This window comes from Anas platyrhynchos, chromosome 3 (assembly GCF_047663525.1).
Source record: "Anas platyrhynchos isolate ZD024472 breed Pekin duck chromosome 3, IASCAAS_PekinDuck_T2T, whole genome shotgun sequence".
NCBI lineage: Eukaryota > Metazoa > Chordata > Aves > Anseriformes > Anatidae > Anas > Anas platyrhynchos.
Genome location: NC_092589.1, coordinates 32,588,143 through 32,602,147, shown reverse-complemented (window position 1 = coordinate 32,602,147; position 14,005 = coordinate 32,588,143). Strand labels below are relative to the sequence as shown.

General features: G+C 36.5%; 1 long non-coding RNA gene across 1 annotated transcript in view; it reads right to left on the bottom strand.

The window, feature by feature from the left end:
- Positions 1–11,375: 11,375 nt before the first annotated feature.
- LOC106017916 (uncharacterized) overlaps positions 11,376–14,005 on the bottom strand; it is a 28,607-nt gene continuing 25,977 nt past the window's right edge. The window contains exons 2-4 of the long non-coding RNA XR_011808151.1: positions 12,753–12,814; positions 11,911–12,345; positions 11,376–11,612 (exon numbers count right to left, since the gene is read on the bottom strand). This is a non-coding gene — a long non-coding RNA (uncharacterized lncRNA). The remainder of the gene's footprint in view (positions 11,613–11,910; positions 12,346–12,752; positions 12,815–14,005) is intronic.

Genomic DNA, 14,005 nt, shown 5'->3' with positions numbered 1-14,005 from the left:
GACATTGAACATGGGTAATAAAAAACTGTGGCTGTCCATGGTCAACAATGTATCTATTTATTTCTTTATTTTGTATTTTAACTGTCCTCTCTGTAACTCAAAACTATGCAGACTGAAAGTTTGCAGGATATTTTGTCCTTTACTGGCTCCTAGATAAAACATGACATTCACCCTCCCTCTTCAGCCCAACCATACTCCCCAGTGATGGGGGCATCCCCCTTGTTTGTGCAGTATGAGCATTATGACTACAGTGCAAAAGCAGCCACAGGAGTCAACCCTGCAGTTTGCACCTCAGGCAGGTGGAGCAGCAAGCATGAGAATCCACCCTGAGACAGACACCTGCATTTCTTCTGATACCCATAAAAAGCTAATTTATATCAAAAATAATATTCCTTTAAATGACTTTGGAAATATAGACTGTTGGTGGGGTTTCTGATGTAGAGAGCTTTGCAAAAGGTTTGTAGGTGCCACAGTCCCTTGGATACTTTTAAAAATGTTTTTTCTTGGTATGGAAAGAGCCTTTCCTCCCCCTGCTTACTGGTATGTGTAAATCTATCCATTCTGCTCAACAGCTGGAGTTCTAATGGAGAAAGATTCTCTTGGGGTGAAAAAAAAAAAAAAAATTATAAAGAAAAGGAGAAGCTAATCACTCTTTGTGAGAAAGAGAAGGGCTCACACAGCCCTGCTCTCTTAGGAAGGACATTTGGCAATTCATTTGGAAGAAGGATAACTGTAGTACAGCTGTATACATACAGTCAATTCTACACCAAAACCAGCCCTTTGCAGAAATATTTCCATGAGGAGTGCTTAGTTTTTAAAAATCTTCACACTTTTCATGTTAATCTTGACTGTATTTGTATTTTCTTCTGAAGCTGAAGGCCATCTCCCTTCTCAGAAACCTGCTGCTTACTCAGGGCCACCCCTGCTGCCTTGGGATGAGGGCTGGGGAGAGGCTGACAACTCACCTAGCAGCCCACCTCTGCCCACCAGCCCTGCTGGCCAGTGCAAGTCCTGCAGCCTAAGCAAAAGGAGAGGAGAAGAGTTCTTGTGGCCCAGGAATAAGACTTAAAGCCATTGGGAACTTGCACATTCACTCAGCTCCTTGTAGAGTGTCTTGTTTCCACCTTGTTTATCCTCTTTCAGCTAGTCACCACTGCAAAATGCAGGTATAACATGTCTACAGCCATTATACTGTCTAGTCTGTTTGTCCCATTTCCAACGCAGACTAAGTAGACTATAAGTCATTAAAAGCAAGGCATATGTACAGCTGGGCAGGTGTGCAATGCCTAAAGCAGGCTCTGTCCTTAGGACCTGCATTAATAAATACAAGTAGTATAATACTAATATTTAAGAATTACCGAGTTCTTTATCCCATTTAAAATATTGTCCAGAATTTGCAACAATACCAATATACTTTGTCATTATAAATGCCTGAGATTACATCTTAAAATTAAGATTTTTTAGTAAAATAAAAATAGACTGAAATGGGAAGCCTGTGTGCAAGTGAAGGACAGAATACGAGCTTTGTCCTTAAATAATTTGAAATTCCCCATGTTAATGTTATGCTTCAGGCTGAAGAAAACGGTATAATTTTAAGTATATTTTCTGAGAAAAGCCATATTTATAGTAATATTTAAAATCCACTGCTAGTCTGTAAAAGCAGAAAAATAGATACATCTAGAATGGTCTGTTGAGCAGAGATAGAATTATTCAGATTATTACTATTTAGAGCACTGATGTTTACTATAAAACTGTTACCACTTTTTTTTTTGGTTAGGATTAAAAAAAAAAAAAAAAAAATCAGTCACTTTTTTCCTGAACCTATTAAACTTTGATGCTTTTGGAACAAGTTTTGCTACAGGTACATATTTTATAACATAATAAGATTTTTAAAAAATACAGATATTTTTGAACACACACGTAATATAAAATTCAAGAAGCAATTGTGCATTGATTTTATTACAAATGAAAATACAATAGTTTACGCAACAGAAATATTAAGTGATTTACTGTGTGATTTGAACTGTACTAACCTTCAGTCCTGTAAGATTCAAGATATTTGAATACATTCATTCAAGTAGTGTCAGTGAATCTCATTTCAGAGAGTAAGGCTATGTTGTAAAAAACTTCCCACTGAGATTATGATATTCTTTTTTACAAGAATATTTGAATCACTTTTCTCCAAACAAATATTAAAAAACAAAACAAAACAAAAAAAAAAAAAAAAAAAAAAAACCAATAAAAAACAGTTGCTTTATTCAGTTCCTGTTTACCTTATACAGTATTTCCATTAAAAATAAATAAATAAATGTTGATATCTAATACAAAGTGAATTAGATGTCTTAATGAACATATTCGTGGATAAATTCTTATACAAAGGATGGCCTTGAAAAAATGTATTAGAAAATCCATTACCATCCCAAGGGACATGTTGTATTATTTTTAATTTTACTCTGGAAGATCAGAAAACACACATATTTTTAAATAATGTAATAAAATCTCTGAGCAATTCTGCCTGTTTGTGTTTAACACAAATCACTACTTGCTGTGGAAATGGCAATGTTTATATTTGAAACATTTTGATTATAGCTTACATATATTCCAGTCAGATAAATAAATCTCAAGGATTATCTTTAAACAAATTATTTGTAAACACAGTTTCAGAAAGGCTGTCATGGTTAGCTCTTTCTATGCTATGGCATATAACATGACTGTGAAATCTTTAAACTCCCTATATGCACTAATACGTAAAGAGGGTGATTTTGTAAACTGTGGCAAAAAAATAGGGAGTTTATTTCTTGTCTGTTGTGGTCTGCCCTTCATTAAGCTTTATGTGAACCAGCCATTTGTTTCAGACACAGAATGCTTTGTGAAAAACCCAGTTCAGAATATTTGAATACCAATGACTGAGAAAGCACAATAGTATAACTTTTGCATGTATAGTTATTGGCAATAAATCTGTTCTATTCAGTTTCTATTAGTCTGTAGCTCTAGCTTCTGACAGATTACTGGTTAGCTAAGTCCCTGTTAAATATTTATTTTTAGCCAAATCCTGTTTACATGTGCAAATCCTGGCTGTGCAAAATTTTGCATATGGCATTACTGCAGTATTTGGGAGACAAATATCTCTTTATGTGAGCCGAACGTTTCATAGCCCCACAGCTGTTCTTTGCAGGCTGGCAGTGTGGTGGGTGCCCTGTGGTCTCTGGACTGCAGAAGCTACTGACAGCCTCTGCCATCCAGGAGGAGAAGTGCATGTCAACAGCAGAAGCAGCTGGCAGAAACCTGGCAGGGAAGTGGCTTTCAAAAATGAGGGTCTTCAGTGTGCTCTGAAGTCTCATTCCAGCTCTGCAAATTGCCATTTTGATTCACCAGGTCTGCACTGGCTTGTAACAGCCAGGAAGCTTACCCTCAGCACGTCAGTCAAACTGTTACTGATATACCAGCCAAGTGCTGACGCAGCTGGAGCTCCCAGTGCCCACCTTGGCCCCAGGTGTCTGCACTGAGGACTACAGTACAGGCCCAAATCGGCGGGGTACTCAGATCCTATTGATATAAAGTCTGCCTAGAAGTCCATTAGTATGCTGTATTTTAAAGCAAAATTAAAACTGCTATGAGAAAGAGAAATGCAAATTACCAGTGGAAAGTAAATATATATGACATGTTTGAGCTGCAGTCAACTTACATGATTCAAGATCTTTTGTGCTACATAAGAATAGGCTAATTTGTACAATGTCAGAAGGAAAAGTCAAGCTGTGACTCTCAAAGTGTTATTTTGTTGTTGTTGTTGTTTAATTTCAATTGGCTTCTTCAGCTTTCCATTTAATTGAAACTGAGAAGAATAAAAATTAAATAAATGTCAAACTCTATATGAAGCTGCTACAACTAATAGGCATAGCAGGAAACTTTGTAATAGTAATACTTTAAATCAAACTTACTGGCAGAAAGCAAGCAATCAGTTTCATTTGAAAACTTTCCATTAGAATGGTTTTCCAATGGAAAACAATGCTCTTTTCAGTAAGAAAAAGTTTTTTTCCTGTTAAAAAAAAAAAAAAAAAAAAAAAAAAAGATTTATTAAAAAAAAAAAAAAGATTATCTTTCAGAAAAAAAAAAAAAAAAAAAAAGTCTGTGTCCAAAAAATGTAGCCTTTAAAATATCTCAATAGCCTGTATATTATCTGCAGAAAATTTGCCAGGTGTTAAATTGCACGCCAATGTAATCAACATTAGATTTTTCTGTTTTATAATCATTATTATTCAACTTGATATGTGGCTGAAAAATTTAAAATTCCTGTGAGAAGGAAGAATCTTCTCTTCAAAACAAATACAACTCTGTGAATGGACATGGTAGATTTCATTTTAATAAAATTAATTCTAATAAGGTTTTTTTGTTCAGTTCTTTTTTTTTTTTTTTTGTAATTTTAATACATTATCAAAAACGTCTATCTATATTTTCACTTTTAAAAAAAAAAAAAAAGACAAAGAAAAAAAAAGAAAAGTAAAAAAATATTTTAAAATATCAAGCTTTTCCCATTTTCCAAGTTCAACCATGCCTTGGAGTGAACCTCTAACCCCGTTTAAATTAATGCAGCTCTACTGAGAGTTACATTCTTGTTTTTTGAAATACCCATGATTTTTTCCTAGCCCAGAGCAATTCTAAAAAGGCTAGCTGTCCGTTGACTTTCATGAGGTTAGAGCTGTCCCTCTCACAGATTCACTCAGCACACCTTCATCCTTAACAATGAAATATCTTATTATTATTATGGACAGCATAGTGAGGCTTCATTACAAAATTTGTCAAAACCAAAGCCTTTGAGCATGTTCCAAAGATTGTTCTGCTTCTATTCAATAAACACTTTTAATAATAGGCCTTAATAATCCAGCCTTTAGCACAAGCTTTATTGCAAAAATTAATATCTCAATAAATATTACACTGTGAGCTTATTTGGGTCTTTGTCATTCAAAGCAAGCAACAAATATGAACTTGACAGTTACCATCTGGTTAATTTGATTACAATTACTAATGAAATAATGTGTAAAAGTATAAAGAGCAAGTATGCTCAAGTATGAACATCTTGAGTAATGAAAGTCTGACTACAAATCACATCAGCCATGTCCTTACTTAAGTTGTAACATTTGCAGCCTCAGTATAAAAAATGCAATATTGCTGAATGTAAATCTGTATAAAAATATTTTTATTGTTTTATTCAATATAATCAGCATGTAATATAATATAATATAATATAATATAATATAATATAATATAATATAATATAATATAAATCAGCATATTTATAATAATAAAACACCATCATTTTTGTTTGTTTGTTTGTTTGTTTTGGATAGAAATGCAATGTGGAAAAGAAAGATTCCCACACAAAGTTCAGATTAATTTTGTCAAAGCAATTACTACAATATTTCATGAATACACTATGAAAAAGTTATTCAACTTGTTTTGGATGTAAACGTTCAAAACCTTTATAGACCTTGTTTCCAAAAGCAAGGTCTACATAGACTGGTGCCTGCTTTGCCCTTTATAATGCACTTTAAACAAATCCTTGTTACATCTTTTAAGGTGGTTTACACTGAACACATGTTGCCCAGCTAAACAGGTGGTGGCAGTTTTCTCTTTTATAATGTCTTCTCTGTTTTCCTGCTTTGATTTAAGCATCACAATCTTTGCTTTCTTACATCTCTGATTTTAATGTCAGTCATGTGCAGGAAAGCATCATGAGTGTGTTGACCATGAGTGTTAGCAAATCGAATGTGAATTGGCCAAGGAACCATTGATGGATAATGAAAACTGTGACATCAACCTGAGCAGACCGTGAATTCTACATAGCATTTACGGAGATATTAAACAAAACTGACTACCTCCTGCAGTATTGCCTATGGGAGAACCACCACAATGAGTGCTAGATCAGATCTGGATGTTTTTGTTAATTATCACATCAAGGAGAAATACAGAGTACTTTTAATATACAATGACAGTAAGGGAGGAAAATTCCACTGAAGCCGGAGAACAAGCATTGACTTTCTTAGACATGTTTTATCTGTCTTCTCCACCTCTTTTTTTCTGCCCAAACCTGCACCAAGTTGTTGCAGCCTCCAGCACCTGGTCAGCTGCACAGATACCCCCTGCACGTGCAATATACAACCTGCAGAATATTTCAAGGGAAAGGAAGTATATCTGAGCCACTGCCTCACTCTCTGTCTGTCGCTCGTGTATTATTCCATATGCATCCCTTTGCAATTCCTGCTAGAACTTGGTCCTCAAAGAGGCATTATCTGTAAGACATGGTCATGTCATTTACTGAGAGCCTATAATTTTCTGATACTGCCTATTTATTAAGAGCTCATTAATTTGCTTTTTCTCCAGAAACAATGGCTTAATTCCTTATGCCTTATGCTGGCACAACAACAAGGCCTGAAATTCTGTTTGAGTACCTCTGTTACCAAAACAAACAAACAAAAAAACAAAAAAAAAAACCACAAAGTTTTCTAAAAAGCTCTTTTAGATTGGAAAGATTTGAAAATGTCTGCTCACTGAACTTAGTCTGTGGAACTTTTTTTTTGTTCAAGCATTTTTAGTCTTAGAGTTTCTTACCATATAAATATAAGCACAAAAGCTCTTCTTGATGATACTACTCCTGATCTGTCATTTCCAAGCATAAGAAGCCTATGTCTAGTCTCTCATGAGGTAAGCAGCAGTGAGCTAGACAGTGAAGACTGACTCTGCATATATATAAACCAAATGCTTAAGTATGTTTTGTGGTATTGTCAGTGTCTAATTTGGTCAAATTACTGACCACACAGCGAGGCAATACAATCTTTAGAAAATGTTACTGAAAGTGTATTTTTAAAGTAGAGAACATAGAAAAGGTTTTACCTCGAGCAAGTTAACATACCCCTTAATTTCTTCACAATTTCATTGATATAAATGAGTTCCTTCACTCATGTACACACACTCATACACACCATCAGTTGAATGCAGGGTACATGACTATTTATTTAAAACTAAGTAAGCAGAACTCTAAACCTGCTATATGTCAGATATAATTTTCAAAAGGATTGTGCTTTCGGTGCATAAACGTGTCCTGAATTTCTTGGTATACAGTGCAAGTGCCTCCACAGATTTCTGAATGCTGTAGCCATGACCAACTAGATTTACCAACCAGTTGTTGAACCCCTGACTCTCCTTGGCTTACTCGCTGTCAGTTTGTTTGTGGGTGTATTTAACAAGGGTATTTATCTGAGTCAGTCCCAAATAGCTTGTACGGAGGAAAAAGGATGTCTGTGAACCACTCAGTGCAACAGATTTCAGAAGAGGATATAATCCAGATTTGGGTCTCAGTAACATCTCAGGATATTGAATAATGCTTGTTGCATTATTCTGGATCATATCAAGGCAGATCAAACAGATGGTGAAATCCTTTAAATTCCTGATTGGTTTTAGTCATTTTTCAGTGGCTGTCCATTAGGAAGGAAAAAAAAAATAAAAATGAAAAAATAAGGAATTAACCATCAGGCTAGAAATCTTAATGCACAACAAATATTCTAGAATGTCATGCTGTCATTTCACCCAGGAGAAAGCTGAACTGAAATATATTTTAGAACTTAAATTTAAAGCATTTAGGTAATTTGGAAAATATTTTCTTAGATATTGTAGTTGTTTCTTACAGGGACGATGTTATATATTCTGTCTATTTGAGAAGACCAAAAGGAACAGAAACAAAGCTAAACATTTCACGTTTTGCCTTTCAGCTTCTTGTGTTTGTTGGGCCACATCCTTATCACTCATTCTGCACGCATCCAGTTGACACCAACAAGGAGAGCACAACAGGATTCTCGAAGTGAGTGAGATCCCTCTAGCAGCAAGAAGCAAGCCCAAAACTTACCCTTGTACCACTCTGGACAAAAAGCTCATCAAACACTAATGTGGGAAACATGAGCTCCTACCACAGCAAAAAACATTGTGTTTTTATTAAAAGCTTGGTCTTCTGCTTGTTGCTTTCAGTATTTCTTGTTTGTCCAAGAAACCAGAAGATGCCACTGAAATTCTAGGCAACAGCTATCTGATAGTAGTAGTTTAATTTGAGCAGCTGTATGATAAAATGACTCAACCTTTGACCACATCTCCATGTCCTTCCCACTAACCTTTCCTGGATCTGCTCTGATCTTCCACATCCCAGGGCAGTTTTGCACATTTGCAACATAAGAACACATTAAAAACAAACAGACCAAAATATACACGCTTGGGAAAAACAACAACAACAACTAAAACAACAACAGCAAAAAAGACAGCATGCAAGGAAACATTTTCAAGCTTTTTCCAGGTGCAGAAGATGCTTAACCAAAACTATGCAGGCCTGATATCCAGGATGGGCAGTATGCTTGAGCTATGCTTAGTCTCGGGGAATCCATGAAGGAAAGTAAAGGTTATGCTTCAAACAAGGGAAGAAACTCTTTTCTTATTCCAGTGTATTTTTTTTTCCTTATTAGGAAGTGAATTAGCCACCAAGTGTATAGAATATTTATGTATGTACTCATTGACTCATTTATGTATGTACTCATAGACATATAAATACATACACACAAGTATAGAAATCCCCTGCTCCCCCAAGCATTTTACAGACATTGGGCACTCTGGGATACCTGCCAATACACGTTGTTTAAATACTTTCCTGAGGGAAAGCTTTGACCCATGGCTGCAAGCTTGAAGCTGAGGAGCTTCCCCATGCTGCTGTCTGCCAGGGCTGCAGTGGCAGAGCGCTGGAGCCCTGGGCTTTGGACCACAAGCAAATGTATACCCTTGTACAGGATGTGCTCACTCATGTTCTTCCCATCTTTGCAGGTCCAATTTTTGCCCCTGTGGACCTGTCAGTACCTCTTATATGTGTAGAGGCTACACCCTGGGGTTTATCTGTGAAGTACATTGCCATAGATCTGTGCTACTCATATATCTGCTTGCTCACACAGTTTAATTTTAGGCCATTTATTTTGGTGCCTTGAAGAAAATGGTATTGGATTTCCCTGCTGTTCAGCTGGAGGACTTTGCAGTGTGCATATGCCCTGAGACTGGTGCAAAGGAAACACATCCAAGGCCATGAGCCCTCTTACCATTCCTGACTGCGCAAGAAGTGGTTATCATTAGGGCAAGAAAAAGTATTTGCAGAATTACTAAATGTAAACCCAGGACACTACTCTTAGAGACTGATTTTCAGAAATGTATTAGTTATTCTGAGTGATTGGGTGAAGACACTTTGGAAATCTGTTTCAAGCTCTAAGCTTGTAAACACTTCACTCCACTTGTTGCTCACAATCTTTGTCCTTTCCAAATACTCAGTTCTTCATGTTCTGCTATCCATAGTCACTATTATACAATATTGTTTCAATCTCTGTCTGGATTAGGAACTCCACAAGGAGCTTTGAAGATAGTTGTATGCATATTCTTAGAAGGAATCTGCATGGAAAAAAAAAAAAAAAAACAAAAAAAAAAACAAACTTTCCAGAGTGTTCACATTGCTATCCCTTCACAGGAAAGTAATCAAGACAAAAATTTCCTTTAAAGAATGTGTGCAAGTTATAAATAAAAGAGGCAGAAATACCACTAGAATATATTTTATATTATTCATTGAAATGCAGTAATTCATTTCAGTGTTGCCCTAGTTTGAAAGTTTGTATCAGCATGAAAGTATTTCTTAGATTTTAGACATTCCTTTCTTTCAGACAGTTCTAAGTTGCCTGAAACCCATACCCAATCTAGCCCTCCAGTAGGTCATTTTCTGTTGTCCACAGAACAACTTAGGCTGCTTGCACAAACTGTTTAGCTTATCTGCAATATTAGTTCTACAGAGACAAGAATTGCATTATTCCATAGTGTTTTTTGTTTATTTGTTTGTTTTTGTTTTGGTTTGGTTTTGGTTGTGTGTGTGTTTTTTTTTGTTGTTGTTGTTGTTGTTTTGTTGTTGTTTGTTTGTTTTTTCAGTGAAAATTATCCACAGAGCTACAAAAAGATCCAGAAAAGGAAGTTTTTCTCCTTTCTTTCTGTTTGTTTGTTTATTTCCTGCAGTGCTTTTACATCTTAAAATAGCTGGCATTTTGTCTGTGCCATATCTATCCCTCTCTAAACCAATAAAACAAAATATAAGTTGCTGCTAAGTAATTCTCCCTCTACTGAGGATGATTTTTTTTCTCACTGCATGAAGACAGTATTCTATTATACCTGCTAATTCTTTTTCTACACACATTTTCAGAAAACCTACATTCAATCAGTCTTTTTCCAGGGGGACATGTATTGATGACTAATTTTACTTGAGTTCTTACCATAGTGTGTATGTGCTGTTTCATTTCCATTTCACTAATGCCTACAAAGATGACTCTTTTTATCCGCAGCTCTCTGGGAATGCTTGTGAAATTCAGCTTCTGAAAAGGATTTGTGGCATAATATCTCAGCTGGAGATACTGTAAGATAATACTTTTTCTATAGCAGCAGGGAAGAAATTAGCCCATGTATCCTGTGGGGTGTTGTGAAAATGTTTGAGGGGGACAAACTAATTACACTATCTCCTCAACAGAAAATGGGCAGATTAGAAGAGCTACAACAGTCTAAAATTGTCTGGAAAGCTCACAAATGATTATTCCCTCCTTGTAAAAGTAAAGTGTTCTGTTAAATTAATAAACCTAAAATCAGCTTTCTTAAAATCAATAAATCAGGAAAGGACCTAGGTGGATTTTTTCAAAAGTATATAAATCATTTGGTCTATTTATTTGTGTTCAGAAATCACTTTAGATTGCAGATTTCCAACCTAAATTATAAAAACTGCTGCCCAGGTTTTAATATTTCATTAGAGTCTCTATTTTATGATTATACTGAGCATATTCCTGTCTGAGGTATCTACAATCACTTGATGTTGGTAAGTGCTTGGCAGAATTAGTTAAAATGTTAGTACTGGAAATATATTAGAATAACTATTGACATGTTAGATTTTATATGTATTTTCATTCTCCCTATATATCCATTCTCTTTCTCCCTGTATCTAAATATATGTGTACATAGATGCATATACATACAGATATTAGAAATACAAGTTTATGTTCATATAAACTTGCTAGTCTTGCAGTCCACATAAGACTGATTCACTAGAGATTTTATTTTGATGCAATAAGTCTCAGCCAGAACTTGTAAGACTACTGAAATTCAGATTCTTCTTTGTTAAACACAAACATTCTTTTTTTTACAGAGACATGAAAAGATACCTGCCTGAGCACCATTGCATTTCCCTATCTCAATTAGATAGTTCCCTATCTCATTTCTTTATCATCTTGTAGTGAATGACTGTTACAAAAAAGGATATTTGAGCATTTGCTGAAAGGAATCCTGGTGGATTCTGTTTAATTAGAAGGAATGGACATATTTTCATTAGTCTACATAGATGGTGATACTTCAAAAATATTGCATTTACATCAGTGTAATCCCAGTGTTACTAATTATGTATGAAGATCATAATATCGGTGGCAAAAGTCAGGGTGCTCCAAATATCACGAGCTTCTGCTCTAGATCTTCTGCTCTAGATTTCTTCTGCATGCAATGGCATCACAGAATAGTTTAAGCTAAAAAAAAAAAAGGAGGGGAGACACAGGATGGAGGACATATTAAAAGTGATATCACGCACTACAGTGTACAGTGTGATAGACAAGGAAATCAGGAGCAGATTCATGGGACCATCACAGCAAGATAGTAGAAAAATTATTTACTATTTCCCCAAGTGAATCACTAAATATAATGTTTTGTTTTATATTACATTTTTATTTATTCTTTCTTTCCACTTGTTTTCCATTGTTCCAAGAACATACATATATATATATATTGCCTTAAAATTAAATGCATTTAAAAATTATTTTAACATACCTATCAATAATTGGAGAAAATCATCCCAGTTATTTGTTCAATGCATAGTTCTTATGAAGATTTCTTCCCCAGAGTAGAGAAAAATTATTCCTCCCCTTCCATACCTCAGTCTCCTAAGGGCTTCATCTATCTGAAAGGAGCAATAGCATTTCCATTCCTACCTTTTGATCCATGAATAGCCTGGATCTGCAGAACTGTCAGTTACTTCCTGGTAACAGGAGCTTTGACAACAGTCCAGGCCATCTGGGATTAATTTATAGAGTTCTAGGGAGGCAATTATCAACTACACGACATGCTGTATAAAAGGGTAGGAGAAGAGTAGCCTGCAGTTGTTTTATGACTTTGGTTTAGGTGGTAGTTAATATATACTCATAAAATTTGGTGGCTGCTGTAGCAGGGATTGCACATTTTCAGTGTATTTCAGTTGTGTTGTTCCTGAGACAAAAAGAGACAGAAATAAGGCAAAGTTCAGTGGCCGTTTTGCAACTACCCAACAGCAGCATCAGTAACAATGGTGTTCATTTGAAATTGTTCTACAAATCCCATATGGTTATCTTGAGCATGCCCCAGCTGAAGTACCTGAGGAAAAAAACTCATGATACCTGGGCTTTAGAGAGTCCCTCAGCACCAGTTAAGGACCACCATCACTCACTGGATGGGTCAGCCAGTTCAAGGAATGTTTCTGGTCTGCTCGCAAAATAGCCCCCAAAACCATTTGTTTGCATCTGTTCCAGAATTGCTTTGTATGTTTTTCTGCCATAGATGAAGCAGTATTAATGCAGCCTGTTTACATGAATAGTTGTTGTAGGAATGATGGTTAAGCATGACAAGTATGAACATACCTGCCAACACAGGGACAACGGGTTCCAGGTTGGGCTGCAAACCATCCTCCCAGCAAAACATCCTTCAAGATGGAGAGGATTACAGTTCACAACATGGTAATCCCAGTGTGTCATTTCCACAAAAGTGAAGTGTATAGAAAAGACTTATAAGCTTGCTGTACTGTCTAAAGCAAACAGGCTATTCAGACAATAAGAAATGGAAAACTATGGGAAGTCCGATCTCAGAAAGTACTAAAATGCCCTGTCTTCACAGGAAATACAGCTTATCTTGAAAATATTGAGAAAAGGAGATGGATGTCAGGCAAGAACCAGTTGTCAAAAGTTATTTACTATGATATGACAGACTTTGTTCCCCTTTGAGATGTCCTCACAACCCTCTCTCAGGTGAGCAGCTGAGAGCTACAGCTATTCCCAGCCCATGACACTGCCATGGCCTCTTTCCTCATGGCCTAGCTCTTGCATAATTTAGGTGCAGCTGGTCACTGGCCAGATGGACATGGTTCCCTGGGACTGGGAAGAGGCTGTGCAATGGTGTTATGAATGTCCAATGTCAGGCATTACAGCAGGGGAGTGTGGTACAGCAGCCAAAAGCATAGCTCTTACACAGTGGGTCTGAGAAGTGACAGACTAGAGCAAGCAGGGGGTGAGCTTTTAGGGAAAGGAAGGGTGGACAGTCCCCAGAGTCTCCATAAATCAGCATATGCCAGCAAGGCAAGAATCCTTCTCATAACAGCTCTGCTAACTATTCTGGATCTGGCCCAGAGGTACTTGTTAATGTCTTTCCTGAACAGTGGGAAATGATCCATTTCACTTCACTGGTAGAGCCCCCAAATATTCCAGATCCTTGATAACTGACTAATGAGTTTAAAACTGTGGAGGAAGCTTAGTTCTTTTACATTTAAACAGCTCCTGCTGATAAAACATCCCCTTTGGCATGCAGGCACCAGCTGCTCTGACAACAAGCAGCCATGGGAGAATCTGGATTTAAGGATAGCAGCTTGTTAGACGATTTTCTCTCTTCATGGCACTCAGCATGACCCAAGACACTATTTGAAGAAGTTTTATTTTGTCCGAGTTTTCAGTTTGGCGGTTTTAATTTTTCTTTCTCAGAGCTCCTTACATCACTGCTGCTGTCCAGTGAACTCGTAGCATTCCTTCACTCCCAGCACTGCCTGCCCAACAATCCCATCCTGCAGGAAGCTTCTGCATCTGCAAGAGGCAGAAAACTCATTTCTACTTCTGACTTGCATCCT